Source organism: Heterocephalus glaber, unplaced genomic scaffold, assembly GCF_053883595.1.
Source record: "Heterocephalus glaber isolate CG9 unplaced genomic scaffold, H.glaber_assembly_v1.0 deba00000738, whole genome shotgun sequence".
Taxonomy (NCBI): domain Eukaryota; kingdom Metazoa; phylum Chordata; class Mammalia; order Rodentia; family Bathyergidae; genus Heterocephalus; species Heterocephalus glaber.
The window spans coordinates 5,393,398-5,408,335 of record NW_028258161.1 but is presented as its reverse complement, the minus strand read 5'-3'; the positions used below and the strand labels follow the sequence as shown (position 1 = coordinate 5,408,335).

Here is a 14,938-nt window from a genome sequence, read left to right as displayed (position 1 = left end):
ATTTATAAGTCTATACAGAGTGTTAACTAACAGGAAAAAAAGTACTCAAGAGTAGCTTAAAGGACATGCTATTGTGTCTCATATATGAAGTGCTTATAACCCCTAGGAAAGGCTGACTTGTTTACTTATGGTGATAAATCTAAAACTAAGAAAATAATTATTATAAATTGGCATGGCCAATGCATCCAAGAGTGCATTCATTAAATGAACAATTTAACGTGATTGCTCTATATGTTTTCTTGTCTGTTCATCTGATGTTAATCCATTTTTAATCACTAGTGGCTAGAGTATTTGCAGCTGCTTCAATTCAAAATTTTGAACTCATATCTATCCATCTATCTATCTACCTATTTACTTATTTGCTCTCACAGACCTCTGTCTCTGTTAAGACTTTCCATATAAAATGGGTTATGTAAATATTCAAGTTACCCAACTCACAACATTAAAACGTAAACAACTACAAAGCTCAAGGGTTACATAAAATTTGCAAATAAGAATCTTAAAGTTTGGTGGCATGAAGATTACAAATGATTTAGGTTAATATGTATGCTTCCATATGATAACTTTTAGGTGTATGGTATTCTCTAAAAGTTCTATTCAAGTTGGCTTATAGATAAATGGGCACTCTCATATTAGCCTAAATGCTTTTTGTTCTCATGGCATAACAGTGAGATAATTTAAGTTGGTGGTAAGAGTAAAGGTGTCTTTAAATTTGGTGAAATATATTTTGCCTAGGTTGATAATCAATTAGTATAATATTTATGTTTGTTAAAATTTAAAATACAATGTCTGTTGCTTTCTATACTTTGAGTACAGGGACTTTAGGTTTCCTTTGACAAAGAAATGAGTAAATCTTACTTATGTTGATCTAATATCGTGACCTTTAAAGATAAATTAAATGTTAATGGGATAAGTTTATAATAAAACATCTAAGTATATTTGGGTCTATTAAATGAATTTCATAGATTGCTGATATAGATGCATAATATTGTGATATAAGATCAAAGGATATCTGGCCCTCAAATAAGTTTTAGAATAACTCTTCTAGAGGGATAAGAAGTATCGGAAAATAGAAACATTTGTTAAACTATAAGTCACAAGTTAAAACTAGGTTTTAAGTAGTAAGTCTCAAAGTAATTGAGGATTGTATTTGTTCATCATTTTTAAGATATGTAAAGTTAATAAGCTGTATAAGAACAACTCATTTAACAGTTGGGGTTTTTTTTAATTCTTACTGAAAACGGTTAACTATCATTTACTTGGTCTATCAATGGGTTTGGTTATATGACCTAATGCTAATATTTTCAAGAGATGCTAAAAAGGCTTGTTTGCTTCTCCCTGATTTTGAAGAAAATGCTATTTTACTGTCTACTCTTTGCTTAAATTAAGTACTTAAAAATATGGCTTTAAAAACTCATTTTGATTTTACAGAACTTTGCAAGGTTGAAAGGCAAAGATTTCAGGTTTTTCTCTTCCTATGTGTATTATGCGTCCTCTTCTAGATATACAATGTTTACATCCACATATGACACTTGCAGTTTAGGACATAAATATGATTCATAATATGATTTTTTAACTACTCATAATCAAAAAGTTTTTTCTTGTAAATTGATCATATATTGTAACAATATATCTTTTAAGTAATATAGTTCTAATCAGAGGCAGCTTGTCTTAAAAATATTTTTAAACTAGGTGTGGTGGTGTATCCTTGTAATCTCAGCACTCGTGAGGCTGAGGCAGGTGGATTGCTGTGAGTTCAAGGCCAGCCTGGGCTACATAGTGAGTTCAAGGCCTGAACTCCATAGTAAGACCCTGTCTCAAAAACCTAATATATATATATATATATATATATATATATATATATATATATATTTTTTTTTTTTTTTTTAAAGAATTGGAAATGCAACACAAGGATAATGTCAGAATCTATGTTTAAAACAATAAGGCTTAAGATATTGATGAATCTTTAACAGAACTAAAATAGAAGTTTTAATGTCAAAATAATTTCTTATGTTTTCTACTATCTATTAGGGTTTGATTGTTTATAAAATTGAGACTTAGCTACTTAACTGCACTGAGGTATCTGTTTAAAGTGTTGGTTACATCAACTATTTATTATACATGATATGCCTTGTTTTTTAAAAATGTAACTGTCAAAAAAATGTAACTGTCGTGGTGTAATAGTCTGTCATGATCGTTATCATAATATGCTAAAAAAGTAACAATTGATTTTGCTATATTACTATATCGCTTTTTGCTAATAGTCATTTACCTGGGAAAAGCTATACTCCTCTTGGTCATAAGAGACAATTCTGTGCAAAAACGAATGTTCTGGGGGAGCGAGCAGACCCAAACTGGAGGAACAGCACCCCACCCACAGGGGAGCAGGGCATGGTGCACAGAGGGAAGGAATAACTAAGCAACTTGATCCCATACGAGGCCAACACCCAAGCAGAGAAGGGGACAGCAGCCCCCCAAGATGAGACACTAAGTACAACAGCCCACTTGAACTCCCACCCAGCAGCCTACCTAGTAGACACCAGAGGGATCATCACACAACCCACCTACCGATGGGGTCAACACACCTCGGCTTGGTGTGACAGCAAGGAGTCACTTATATGTGGCCACAGAAATTTGAGGTTCGGCTCTGCATAGACAGAGAAGAGCCACACAATGATTTTTAAAAGATGAAGGTAGGGCGGGGGATGTAGCTCAGTGGTGCAGCCCCTGCCTGGCAAGCGCAAGTCCCTGAGTTCGATTCCTAGTACCAAAAAAAAAAAAAAAAAAAAAAAAGGTTTATTGTAAACTACAGCAGTTATGAGCATAGTTAAATAGTATGTTACAACATGACGAGACAGAGGACAGCACCAAAGATGAAGGGGAATCGTCTGGGAAAAGATCTGGCATGAGACGGAGCCTTGGGCAGGCAAGAGAGAAAACGCCATGTCACATCCAGTTCCTCAGACCCTAAGTACTGTGTTCACACAAAAGCGACTGGGCGCCAGCAGCCCTGCGGGGCTGGAAGGGATCTCTCCAAGCCGTAGCGAGAGCCTGGAAACGGGTCAGCCTTTTAGGTGTTAGCCGTCATCTCTGTACACCCTTCTCAGGGGACAGTAGCCTCCCTGAGAAAGGCATGTAGCCAAGGTCATTTCAGCGAACACCTGCGATCTAGATGACTGTCTTCAAATTTTAACCCTTTCCCTGACTCTCGGACAGTAACTGCAATCCAGGCAGGAGCACACAGAGGGGCCTCTACTGCAAGGACAGCACCTCAGAAATCAGACGCAGAAAATCATGACTGGCTGAATCCCAAGACTACAGGTCTTGGGGGGGGGGGGCTCATTCAATAACACAAGAATTATTTTTGAGTCAGTATTTCTTTTCATTTTTCTGTTTTGTATTATTTTTATCTTTCATTTGGGCTTTCTGGGGATTTGGGGTTTTCGCCCCTTTCTTTTCCTTCTCTTTTAGTTTCTTTTCTCTCCTTTTCTCTTTTTCCCTTCCAACATTTTTTACTTCCTTATCTTTCATCTCTTGGACTGCATTTTTCTTCTTTTACTTGTTCATTCCTTCCAGTGACTGTTCTCTGTCACTGTTAATTTCCATTTACTCCCCAGTGGGACCCCTATCTTACTTGTCTCTCCTCCATCTCATATCTCATTGACCAATTTTTCAAATTTTCCTTTTTCTCTCTTTCATTCCCCAGCTCCTCCACCTTTACTAGTATAACAAGCTTTAGGAACCTCTAGATAGATAGTTAACTTCAAGCTACTGTTGTTGAATACTGTGCTATTGTTAATAGAGGTAGAATTGTTCCATATGGGAGATATATATTGTAGGTCAATAGTGAGTCAATATTAGGTTTGTTTAGTGCTCATTCGGTAATTGTAGAGCTCTTTTCTATGGATGGAGTGGTACTTTATCAGTCCTTAGGGTTTGTCAATATTCAGTTTGTATTTGATACTATAATTGATGCTGATTTTATTGCTCTAGCAAGATGGCATATCTGTTGCTATTTCTTGGTTTTCTTGAGATGCCAATATCTGGACTTACTCAGCATCATTAACAATACTATGGCCCTCTCCCAGAAAACTGGATACTGGGACAAATATACTGCAACCTCTCCTTTCAAGGAAATGGAGGTTGTTGGTGCCTGGGACAGAGGCAAAGGCCAGTAGTTAGCCATGCCCAGAGGACGCCACTGAAAATTAGACATTAACCAAAGAAGTCTACATTCAAAAAAAAGATTTCCACTACAATTAACCCACAAGCCTCAACAACAAAAACAAGAACAACAAAATAGAAACATGAGAAAAAAGCCAACAAAATGCATCCAGAAATTCTCAAGTCCTGAAAGCTGAACTATGGGGCATTAAAAGGAAGAAAACCAAAACCCACACACCTGAATTATGTGAAATGATATTAAGGGAGATAATAAAACAGACCAGTATGGAATTTGACAAGCTCACGGGACATATAAGTAATAAGATTGGGCCAAATCAATAAAATGATTCATGAGCCTACAGAAAACACCAATAAAAAATAGAAGAATTAAACAAAATGATGCCAAGCAGAAAGGACTGACATAGAAAAGAATTAGAGTTCATAAAAGGCCTCCAAATAGAAATTTAGGAGATTAAAAGTTCTATCAGGGCCGGGGATTTAGCTCAGTGGTTCTGCCACCTGCCTCGCAAGTGCAAAGTCCAGAGTTCGATCCCCAGTATCAAAAAAATATGAGCAGCAGAAGTGAGCAATGCAAGGACAGAACATCAAAAATAGGAGGCAGGGCTGTTGTCGGTGACTTATTAATGAGAGACATCTTTAAAATAATAAGAGAACATGAAAAATGGATCCAGCAGCTCCTACATGAGGCAAAGCAGACTGATGTGAAATTAACTGGAATTACTGAAAAACCAGAAGATGGCACAAATAGCATTAAAAAATTTTTACTAAAATAGGAGCAAAAAACTTTCCAAATAAGGGAAAATAATTTAATAGATTAAGTGAGGCATATAGAACCCCAAATAACCACAATCAAAAAAGAACCTCTTTGTGAAACATCATAGTCAAAATTTGGGAAGTCTAACACAAGAATAGAACCTTAAAAGTGGTTAGAGAAAACCAAGGAATCACTCATAAAGAAAACCTGTTAGAATTATAGCAGTCTTCTCAACACAAAGCTTAAAGGCTGCTTGAAGTGAAGTCTTTCAAGCCCTAAAGGAAAATAATTTTCAACCCAGGTTGAGATATCCTGCAAAACCGTCTTTCAAAATTGGTGGAGAAATAAGATACTTTCATGACAAAGAGCTCCTAAGTAAATTCATTTTCACAAAACCAGCACTGCAAAATATTCTGACGGTTGTCCCAGAAAGAGACAATGAAGCTAACGACAAATTGTCTAATAGAAGGAATATACCAGGTAGGATGAGCAGTTAAGTAGAAGAGAAATATAGGAAATCAGCAATGGGAAAATAAGGCAACGGCAGGATAAGTAACGCCTATCAGCAATAATTCTCAATGTGCATGGTCTCAATTCCTCAATCAAAAGGCACAAACTGGCAGAATGGATCAAGGAAAAGAAATCCAATGGTATACCATATACAAGAAGCATGTCTAAGCCAAAAAGGAACACATAGTAAAAATCAAGGGATGGAGAACCATACTTTAAACAATGGGAGCCCCCCGAAAAGCAGGTGTAGCTATCCTATATTCAGACAAAGTGAACTTGAAGCCAAAAGTGATCAAAAGAGGTAAAGAAGTCACTACATATTAGTTAAAGGAACAATCTAACAGGAAGAAATAATTATTAACATATACACACTGAACAGTGGTGCATTTACTACATAAAACCAGTACCACTGGACATAAAAAACCAGATAAACATAAAAACAATTGTAGTGGGAGGCCTCAACACCCAGCTATAATAAACAGATAAATAGACCAAAAAATCAACAATGAAATAAAGAGTTAAACTCTTGAACAAAGCCAGGTGTGGTTGTACACACCTATAATTCCAGCACTCAGGAGGCTGAGGCAGGAGGAGTGTATGAATTGGAGGCCAGCCTGGGCTACATAGTGAGTTCAAAGCCAGCCTGAAATATAGAGCAAGACCCTCTCTCAAAAAACCAAAAACCAAACCCAAAAAACTAAACAAAACAACTCCTTTGAACAAATGGATTTAATAGATAACTACAGAGAGTTTGACCCAATAACAATGGAATACACATTTTTCTCAGAAGCACAAGAAACTTTTTCCAAAATAGACCACAGCCTAGCCAATAAAGCAAGCTTAAATAAAGGTAACAAAACTTTAATTATACCATGCATATTATCAGGTCATAGTGCAAAAACCTGGAAATCAATAACAAAAAATCACAGAAATTATGCAAATGCATGCAAACTAAATAATACATTCTAAGGCCGGGGATTTAGCTCAGTGGTTTTGCTGCCTGCTGCACAAGCGCAAGGACCCAAGTTCAATCCCCAGTACCAAAAAAAACAAAAACATTCTTAAGTAAACAGTGGATTACAGAAGAAATAAATATATAGGACAGTTTCTAGAACTAAAAGACAATGCCAGTACAAAATACCAGAATTTATGAGACACAATGAAAGCAGTCTTAAGAGGGAAGTTTAAGGCTTTGAATGCCCATGTCACAAAAACAGTGAGCCCAAATAACCAAATGGCTACCTGAAGGTCCAACAAAAACAAGAACAACACAAACCCAAACCTACTACACAGGGAAGGAAATTATAAAGATCAGACCAGAAATCAATGAAATCGAGACTAATAAAATCAAAACAGAATTAATAAATTCAAGAGTTATTTCTTCAAAAGAATAAACAAAATAGACAAACCCTTAACCAATCTAACCAAAAAAGGAGAGAAATGACCCAAATTATGCAATCAGAAATGAAAAAGATGAAATTACACAGATACTGCCAAAATCAAAAAGATTATTAACAACTATTTCATAAAGCTCTATGCCAATACTTTGAAGAATTCAGAAGAAATGGGTAGATTGCTAGGTGTATATGAATTACCAAAACCAAACCAAGAAGATTTAAAAACGCTGAATAATCCAATAACAGGAAATTAAGTTGAAGCAGTGATAAAAAAAAAAAAGCTTACCAACTAAGAAAAGCTCCAGTTCGGATGGATGCCGAATTCTCCAAAAACTCCAGGGAAGATCTAACACAAATACAAAGCTCTTAAAGGAACTGAAAGGGAAGGAGTATTTCCAAAGTCATTCCTGGAAGCTAGCATTAACCTAGTTTCCAAAACCAGACAAGGATCCAACAAAAAAAGAGAATTATAGACCAACCTTTTTAGTGAATATAGATACAAAAATCTTCAACAAGATACCAGTAAACAGAAAGCAGAGAATCATCAGAAAGATCATATATCATGACCAAGTAGACTGAAGCCCAGGAATGCAAGGATTGTTCAACACACACAAATCAACAAATGTAATACATCACATAAACAGAAGCAAGAACAAAAATCACATGATCATCTCAATATAGAAAAAGCATTTGACAAACTCCAACAACTTTTCATGATAAAAAAAAAAAAACTTAAGAAAATAGGTCTAGAAGACCTTATCTCAATCTGATAAAAATCATTTATGACAAACCTACTGTCAACATCATATTAAATGAGGAAAAACTGAAAGCTTTCCCTCTAAAATCAGGAATAAGACAAGGGTGTGTACAATGAGCTGATGCTTAGTACAAGGTGTGATCAAAACATATCATGAATGTTTACATTTTAAAAATTTATTACAGTAAAAGACACATTGCTATTAACTCCCCTCAAAATACTCCTCCTCACTTCAAGCACACTTATCCCATCTTTCTTCCCACTCTCCGAAGCAGTTCTGGAGTCCTCTTTTGTGAATGTTTTTAGGAGGTCTGGTCAAAAACATGGTGAATGTTGTTAACTGCATGCCACCCAACGGAAGGCAGCTCATCAAAACTTCACAGTGTTTCATCACCCATTTGATTCACCACATCTGGCAACGGCAACTTCTAGCTCTTCCCCCAGTCCAAATGCCCATGAAAGGTATTTTTGCAGCCACGACAGTGCAACTAAAAACATTGATGTAAGAGAAATTCCAGAAAGCAGCAAGAATGATGGAAAGTGTATTTGAAGCGAGGGGAACTATTTTGAGGGGGATTAATGCCAATGTGTTTTTACTGTAATATTTTAATGTAAATATTCACTATTTCAATCACACCTCATACAATCATGAGATTGTTTTATCATTACCACTGCTATCTAATTCCAGAATACTTTCATTGCTCCCCAAAAAACCCTCCCCCTTAGCCAGCACACCCCCACCCCCTGCCAACCACTAATCTACTTTCTGTCTCTGTGGATTTACCTATCCTGGACATTTCATGTAGACAAAATCATACAAGGTGTGGATTTTTTTTCATTTAGTCTAATTTTTTTCATTTAGCATAATGCACCCATATTTCATGTTTTAGCATATGTGAAAACCTCCTTCCTTTCTATAGATGAGCAGTACTGTATGGATATAAATATACTTTATTCTTCATTTGTCAGTCTAGACACTTTTTAGGTAGCAATAAAAGTACTCAAAGCGAACCCAAAGCAAAGTACCCCCCAAGCCAATAAGGAGGCGACATGCATCTTCACCAGGCGGAGCCAAAGAGGGCCAGTGAATCCAGCTCCCCTCCGCCAGATTCACTGCCCAGCCCGCTGTTCCGAGTTAACTTTTTAGCTTCTCCTTCTGCTTTAGTTGTTCTCTCTAAAAAAAACACAACCTGTTAGTGTAATCTCACGTCTGTATAACTACTAATTACTAAAAATAGAGACTTTTCCCAAAGAATGCTGCTATTTACTTGGGGACGCCAGAGCATCCATGGGAAGGCGCTGCGGTGAGCTGAGGTGAATTCGGAGTCAGGGAAGTTCATCAAGACCAAGACCGAAGCGGGGGGTTAGAAATAATCACCCCTGTTTCAAAGTCTCAGATAACTTTTTGTCTCAAAACAAATAAGAAACACAATAGGTTGGGCTGGGGATTTAGCTCAGTGGTTTCGCTGCCTGCTGCTCAAGCTCAAGGACCCGAGTTCGATCCCCCGTACCAAAAAAAAAAGAAGAAAAGAAAAGAAACATAATAGGTAAGCAAATTACTATTTTTGTATTTATCTATGATGCTTTTTCACTTAAGAAACATCAATCCATTTCCTCCCACTAATAAAATATCATTGAACTGGATGTGATGGCACAGGTCTCTAATCTCAGCACTCTAGAGGCTAAGGCAGGAGGATGGAGAGTTCAAGACCAGCCTACACAACTTAGCAATTTAGTGAGACCCTGTCTCAAAATAAAAAATAAAAAGGGTTGAGTATAAAGTTTGGTGTACAAGCCCAGGGCTCAACCCTCCACACCAAAACAACAAAAACATCATTGCTAATTAAACTAGGAAATGGCATTCATGGAAAAATGTGTTCTGACTTCTAGGAATATTAAAGAAAAGCTACAGGTTTTCCAACCAATAAAGTATAGTGCATGACTATTAGAAGGCAGTGAATGCTATGAAAGAAAACAAAAACAGAATAAGCGCCTTCAGCGCTCTGTGTGTTGGCACAGGCCCATATTCCAGCACTCTGGGAGGCTGAAGGCGGGAGGATCACAAGCTTGGGCTAGCCTGAGTAACTTAATGACTTGAGAAGCTGTCTAAAAAAACAAACAAAAAAATTTAAAAGAGCTGAGGACAGGATGTAACGCAATGTGAAGGCCCTGGGTTCACTTCCCATTACAGTACTGTGGGGAAAAAAAGCATTAGGTTTGTAGCAAGCAGTAGGGTAAAGGCTATAGTGTTAAACAGGGCAGGTCAAGACGGACTGCATTGAGGAGATGAGATTTGAACAAAAAGCACAGTATTATGAAGCAAGAGACTTAGTCAAGTGGATATCTAGTGAGAGAGGGTATCAGGCAGATGCAGAATAACAGGTAAGGTCCTAAAACAGCAGGTTGCCTGGCATGTTGAAGGGCCAGCGTGAATGGACTGGGGAGAGAGAGGAGAGACAATTCGAGGAGATGGGGTGAGAGGCGAGAGGCACTGATCACACGGGATGGAGCTTCTCAACCCCAACGGCCAGTGTGCAGCCTCAGCTTTGCATTTTTAACACACTTCCAGGGTGTGCACTGACTGCCCTTGGGGACAGATGGAAATCCAGGCCTACGTGTCTCGTCTCTCGCTGAACGGCCTCCAAGGAGATGTGCACCCATTGTTTGCCCCAAACCTGACTCCTTCCTTTGCAAGGCGATTCATATGCATTTTGACAATGAGAAGCAATTCACACTTCAGAGGGTTTTGCACCCGCAGGATTTCAATCAGAAACCCATCCTTGAGGAGCTGATACTTCGAGCACTTCAGCCGTCTCTAACTCAGATCAATTCTAGTGTAAAGATGTTAAAATGAGTACTTTAAAGATGGGTGGAATGAATTAAAATATTGCCAGGCATCAGCCTTTCATTATCAGAGCATAGGAATCTAGAGAGCATGGTAATCTACACACTTTGGGCAAAGGTCCCTTAGGGTTAGGATCTCAAGCAAGCCTCATATGCAGATAATTTATGAAAAGATCTCCTCACCCAACCCTAACTTGGAACAGGGAGTTGCTATGAGGTAGTGGAATACTGCTCTGTCTTCCCACAGAACCAAATGCCCACTGCACAGAATTACTTTCATCCCTATTGGACAAAAATCTAAGTCTGCACTCTTTAAACCATGGTTGTTGTTTTTTTCTACTTCTGCTGCTTCTCCTTCTCCTTCTCCTTCCTTCCCCTTAGCTTTCCCCTTCCCCTTCCCCCTCTTTTTCTCCCTCTCCCTCTTCCATTTCTGATGAACCCAGGGCCTTCACAACGAGCGACATCCCAAGCTCTTTTTTATTTTGAGCTAGGATCTTGCTTAGTTGCTAAATTTCCCAGTCTGGCCTTGAACTTGTGATCCTCCTGCCTCAGCCTCCCAGAGGGCTGGGATTTCGGGCATGTGTTGCCATTCCAAGTATAATCCACAGACTTAACAGGTGACATTTATTTAGAGGCTTGCTCGGCATCAGGAATAAATATGTCAGTAGATGAATACTAGGGAGAGAAAACACAGAGTATGTCACACTTTCCCATTTCTCTTCTACTCAGCTGACAGTAAAATATTCCTTTCTCATTAATACTTGGGGGAGTAGATTCACCTTGGGGAAATGAAGTGCAGAGTCTGGACCACCGGGCTGGGAAGATAAGGAGAGTCCACCCAGGGGCCCGGCCACATCTGGACACTGCATTAGGAAGCAAGGAAGAGAGAAGGTCAGCAGGACTTGGGTAAGCTGCTGCTAGAGAGGGAGGCAGGTAAACAGCTGTGGGGCAGGAGAAGATTTCACACACCAGTTGAATGAATCGTGTCTACTCCTCCTGTGAAAGGGAGAAAAACACAATTGTGAGATGCAGCAAGAGAATCCCAACCTGCCATCTCACCGCTCCACATCTCCAGCACCTGTGTGTGCTGCCACATGGGGTTTGGATAGCTGCTCTGCTGTCAGCCACATTCGTTTCCTACATCAACAAAGGAGAAACTTTCCCTAATGCACTGCCCGTCTTTCTCCAGTCCCTGCATGCATTTGCTGTGTCTCCGTGGCCTAAATTTGTGATCACCCAGCTTCAAGGAGGTTCAGAAAGTGATTATTTTGATTTCTTAACCTCTATGGTGAAGGTGATCAAAGCAGAAGAGGGAATGGATGTTGGAGCTAGTAAACCCAGAGAATGTGTGTGGAATGAGGGATTAAAGCCAGGGCCTTGGGGGGGGGGGGAGGGAGGGAGGGAGGGAGAGAGAGAGGAGAGAGAGGAGGAAGAAGAAGGAGGAGGGGGAGGGAGAGAGAGAGAGAGAGAGAGAGAGAGAGAGAGAGAGAGAGAGAGAGAGACATATTCTCGCTAAATTTCCCAGACAGGAGGACAGGAATTAAACTTGTTTCTCCTGCTTCACCCTCCAGAGTGCTGGAATTATAGGTACGTACCAACACACCTGGCTCATATTACTTTGTCTAATTTAGTTTTGAGGTCACTCTCTGGGAGTGGCTATAAACCCTGCTGTGATAGCTTTAGGGGAGTTGGTCATAGATGTTTACAATGTGCCTTTCACAGGACTCTTTCTGTCTGGGTAGACAGCCTAAGTAACCTTTGCATAAACCGTGTCACACTCTGCATGGTTTAACTGCTCGAACCTACACCATAGGATCAGCTAGCATTCCAGCTATTAGGACTGTATCCTGCTGGGTCAGCAGCCAGCATCACACCAGAAGGCCACATTTCAGAGACAGAGCCACAAGTATTTTAGCCTTCTTCATGTCTGGATTACAAGATGTTTTGGCAGTTATCACGGTGAGTCTCAGAAATGGTTTTTGTTTTGATTGTTTTTCACTGGGAAAATAACAACTTCTTAACTGCCAGGATGAATATAGAGATGGGCTCCACAGAGTTCAAGATAGGTGAATTGGCTAAAATATTTTAGAGAATGCTCTCTACTCTTGAATAACCAGATTTAAAATGCCAAGGCACCCTCAGCTTTTGGAGACGGCCCTGAGGTCTCAGCCCTTGTGGTCCTGGTTTTACCTTGCATCTACAGGGTTTCTGATTTCCAGACGCTGATGCTGCCTATAAGGTACAAGGACCAAGAACCATACTTCAGCTTCTCAAATTTCTAGTGCAGGATAGTGGCCAGCCTGCCTAGATCTGCACTTATCAATGCAGTAGTCTGTACTCACATGTGTTGAGAAGCATTAAAATATGGATAGCTCTAATTGCAAAAATAAAAATAAATCAGATTTTAAAGACAGTACCCAAAACCTATGCGTACAAATCTCATCAACAACTGCTTAAGCGCAAGGTCCTGAGTTCGATCCCTGGTACCAAAAAAAAGAAAACAACAACAACAACAAAAAACAACTGCTTATGTTGAGTGTTTGCTTAAATAGCAATCTTTTGGATATATTGGATTAAAATATAATAATTAACTACATTCTTTTTACCGTTAGTGAGGCTCCTAGAAACCTTAATTTTACACGTGTAGCTCAAGCTCTGTTCCTATAGGACAGCGTTGACCTAGGACAGAGAGGTCCGGCTTCATCAAAATAGAGGATGGAGTCAATGAATCCTTTGAATCCATGTCATCATAAATATTTGTTTAGGACTTTTTGAATAAGTGCTAAGTTTTGGTACATATTTGTTTTCCTTTATGTTGAAGAAATTGTAGTGTCTTTATCCATCTTAAATTTGGGGGGCTACTGTTACGGGCTAGAAAGGATGCACAGGTTGTATATGAGCAAATAATTTAGATTCAGCTGTTAACCTGGAGATTCCAGAAGCATTAAGTTGTAGTGATGACTGAAGGACCCTAGTTAGCAAAACAGACTCCATATTGCTGCTGAACGACCCACCTGCCGGCCCTTTAGATAAACTCAGAAGGAGGAAGCTTAGAAACCTCCTCCCCTTAGAGAGTCTCTTAGAAACAACAATTAATCAACTATTGTTTTACAAATGTTCCAACAGTAGGACGTTTTCCTTCTGTACCTTTTGCTTGCTTTACTAGTTCTATCCCATAGCGGGGCCTAGAAACTGCTGGCCTCAAAGGTGTGTAAAACATGTTTGTCTCCCTCCACTCCGGGCTCTGATGCTCGGCTCAGGTCCCGGCCAGTAATAAACTCCTGTGTGGATTTAATATCGGTCTCTGGTTGGTTCTTTCTCGCTGGTTGTAACAATGACGACTACGGATCTTGAAGATGACAGTAGGGAAAATACTGTTTAGTTTGTGTGCTGCAAATGTGTATGTGTGTGTGTGTCTGTCTGTTTGGACTGCACTCAGGGTTGAACCCAGAGCCTTAGTACATCTTCAGGGTGCCCCCCGCCTTTTAAAATTTTTATTTTAAGACAAGATCTCACTGAATTGCCCAGGCTGGGGTCGAATCTGCAATCCTTCTGCCTCAGTTTCTAGAGGGCTGAAATTACAAGTGTGAGCCTATGGTCCGTCTCTTTCTCTTCTTTTTATTATTTTTCCTGCTACTGAGGTTGAACCGAAGAGCCTCGCGCATGCTAGGCAAGCGCCTCGTCGCTGAGCTCTTCTTTAAAAATTGGAGGCAAACTCGAAGTCGCCCAGGCTGGCTTCGAACTCGCGATCGTCCTTTCTCTCCCTCCAGGTAGCTAGTATTACAGCTGTGCTCCCCTATGGCCGGATAGTTACAGCCAATAAAGCAGGCGCCATTACCACTAGAAATAATCAGTTAATATCCCCAGTTTCACTTTTCACCGAAGGGCTCCACTCGCCAATCAAGGTCTCCGACAGACAGCTGCAGCTCTGGAGGCACACGATTTGGGCTCACGCAGCGCAGCCAATGAGGGTGCGGCATGCGGGCCGTCGCTCACCGAGTTCTCACCAATCGCCGTCTTCCTTTTCCTCTGCCCCCTTTACTACAGCGCTGGTTTGAGGCTACCGGAGGACATTTTTGTTTTGGGCGGAAGTGACACGAAACTGCTCAATTAAAAATTAGCTCAAAGATATATTTGTTCTTTCCTGCAAAAGTTAGAAAAGTTTCCCCACAGGCCAGCAGGGCTGGCGGGAGCTATGAGTAAAACTCAGAATCATCATGGGCCCCCACACTTAACATGGCGCCCGCTCTATCCGGGTTCCAGGTCCTCTCGCTTCCCTAGTGGCGTCAACGGGGCGGTGGCAGGCTTTCAGTTTATTTCCCGGCCGTCTGTGCGGCGTCCCAGCGGCAGCGGGGGAGTTGTAGGTGTTGTGGCCGCAGGCTCACGGGGAGGCCGAGAAGGCGCAAGCCGGGGACACCTTCTGTCCTCCCCGATGCCCGCAGGTAACCAGGTCGGGACGGGCTGGGCCGGAAGCCTGCACGGCGCGGGTGT

General features: G+C 40.2%; 1 protein-coding gene and 1 long non-coding RNA gene across 11 annotated transcripts in view; one reads left to right on the top strand and one right to left on the bottom strand.

Annotated features, from left to right (window-relative positions):
* Positions 1-8,456: 8,456 nt before the first annotated feature.
* LOC110345854 (uncharacterized) lies at positions 8,457-14,631 on the bottom strand. Its single transcript, XR_002389475.2, has 3 exons — positions 14,286-14,631; positions 11,227-11,443; positions 8,457-8,777 (listed from the first exon to the last, which is right to left on the bottom strand). It is a non-coding gene; the product is annotated as an uncharacterized LOC110345854 (long non-coding RNA).
* Scyl3 (SCY1 like pseudokinase 3) overlaps positions 12,213-14,938 on the top strand; it is a 36,990-nt gene continuing 34,264 nt past the window's right edge. For 3 of the 10 annotated variants that reach the window (XM_013065757.3, XM_021244687.2, XM_021244686.2), the window contains exon 1: positions 14,742-14,889. The gene's annotated coding sequence lies outside the window, so the exon portion shown is untranslated. Of the gene's footprint in view, positions 12,407-14,739; positions 14,890-14,938 lie in introns of those variants that run through there. The other 7 variants (XM_021244692.2, XM_021244691.2, XM_087206926.1 and 4 more) reach the window with 6 other exon arrangements.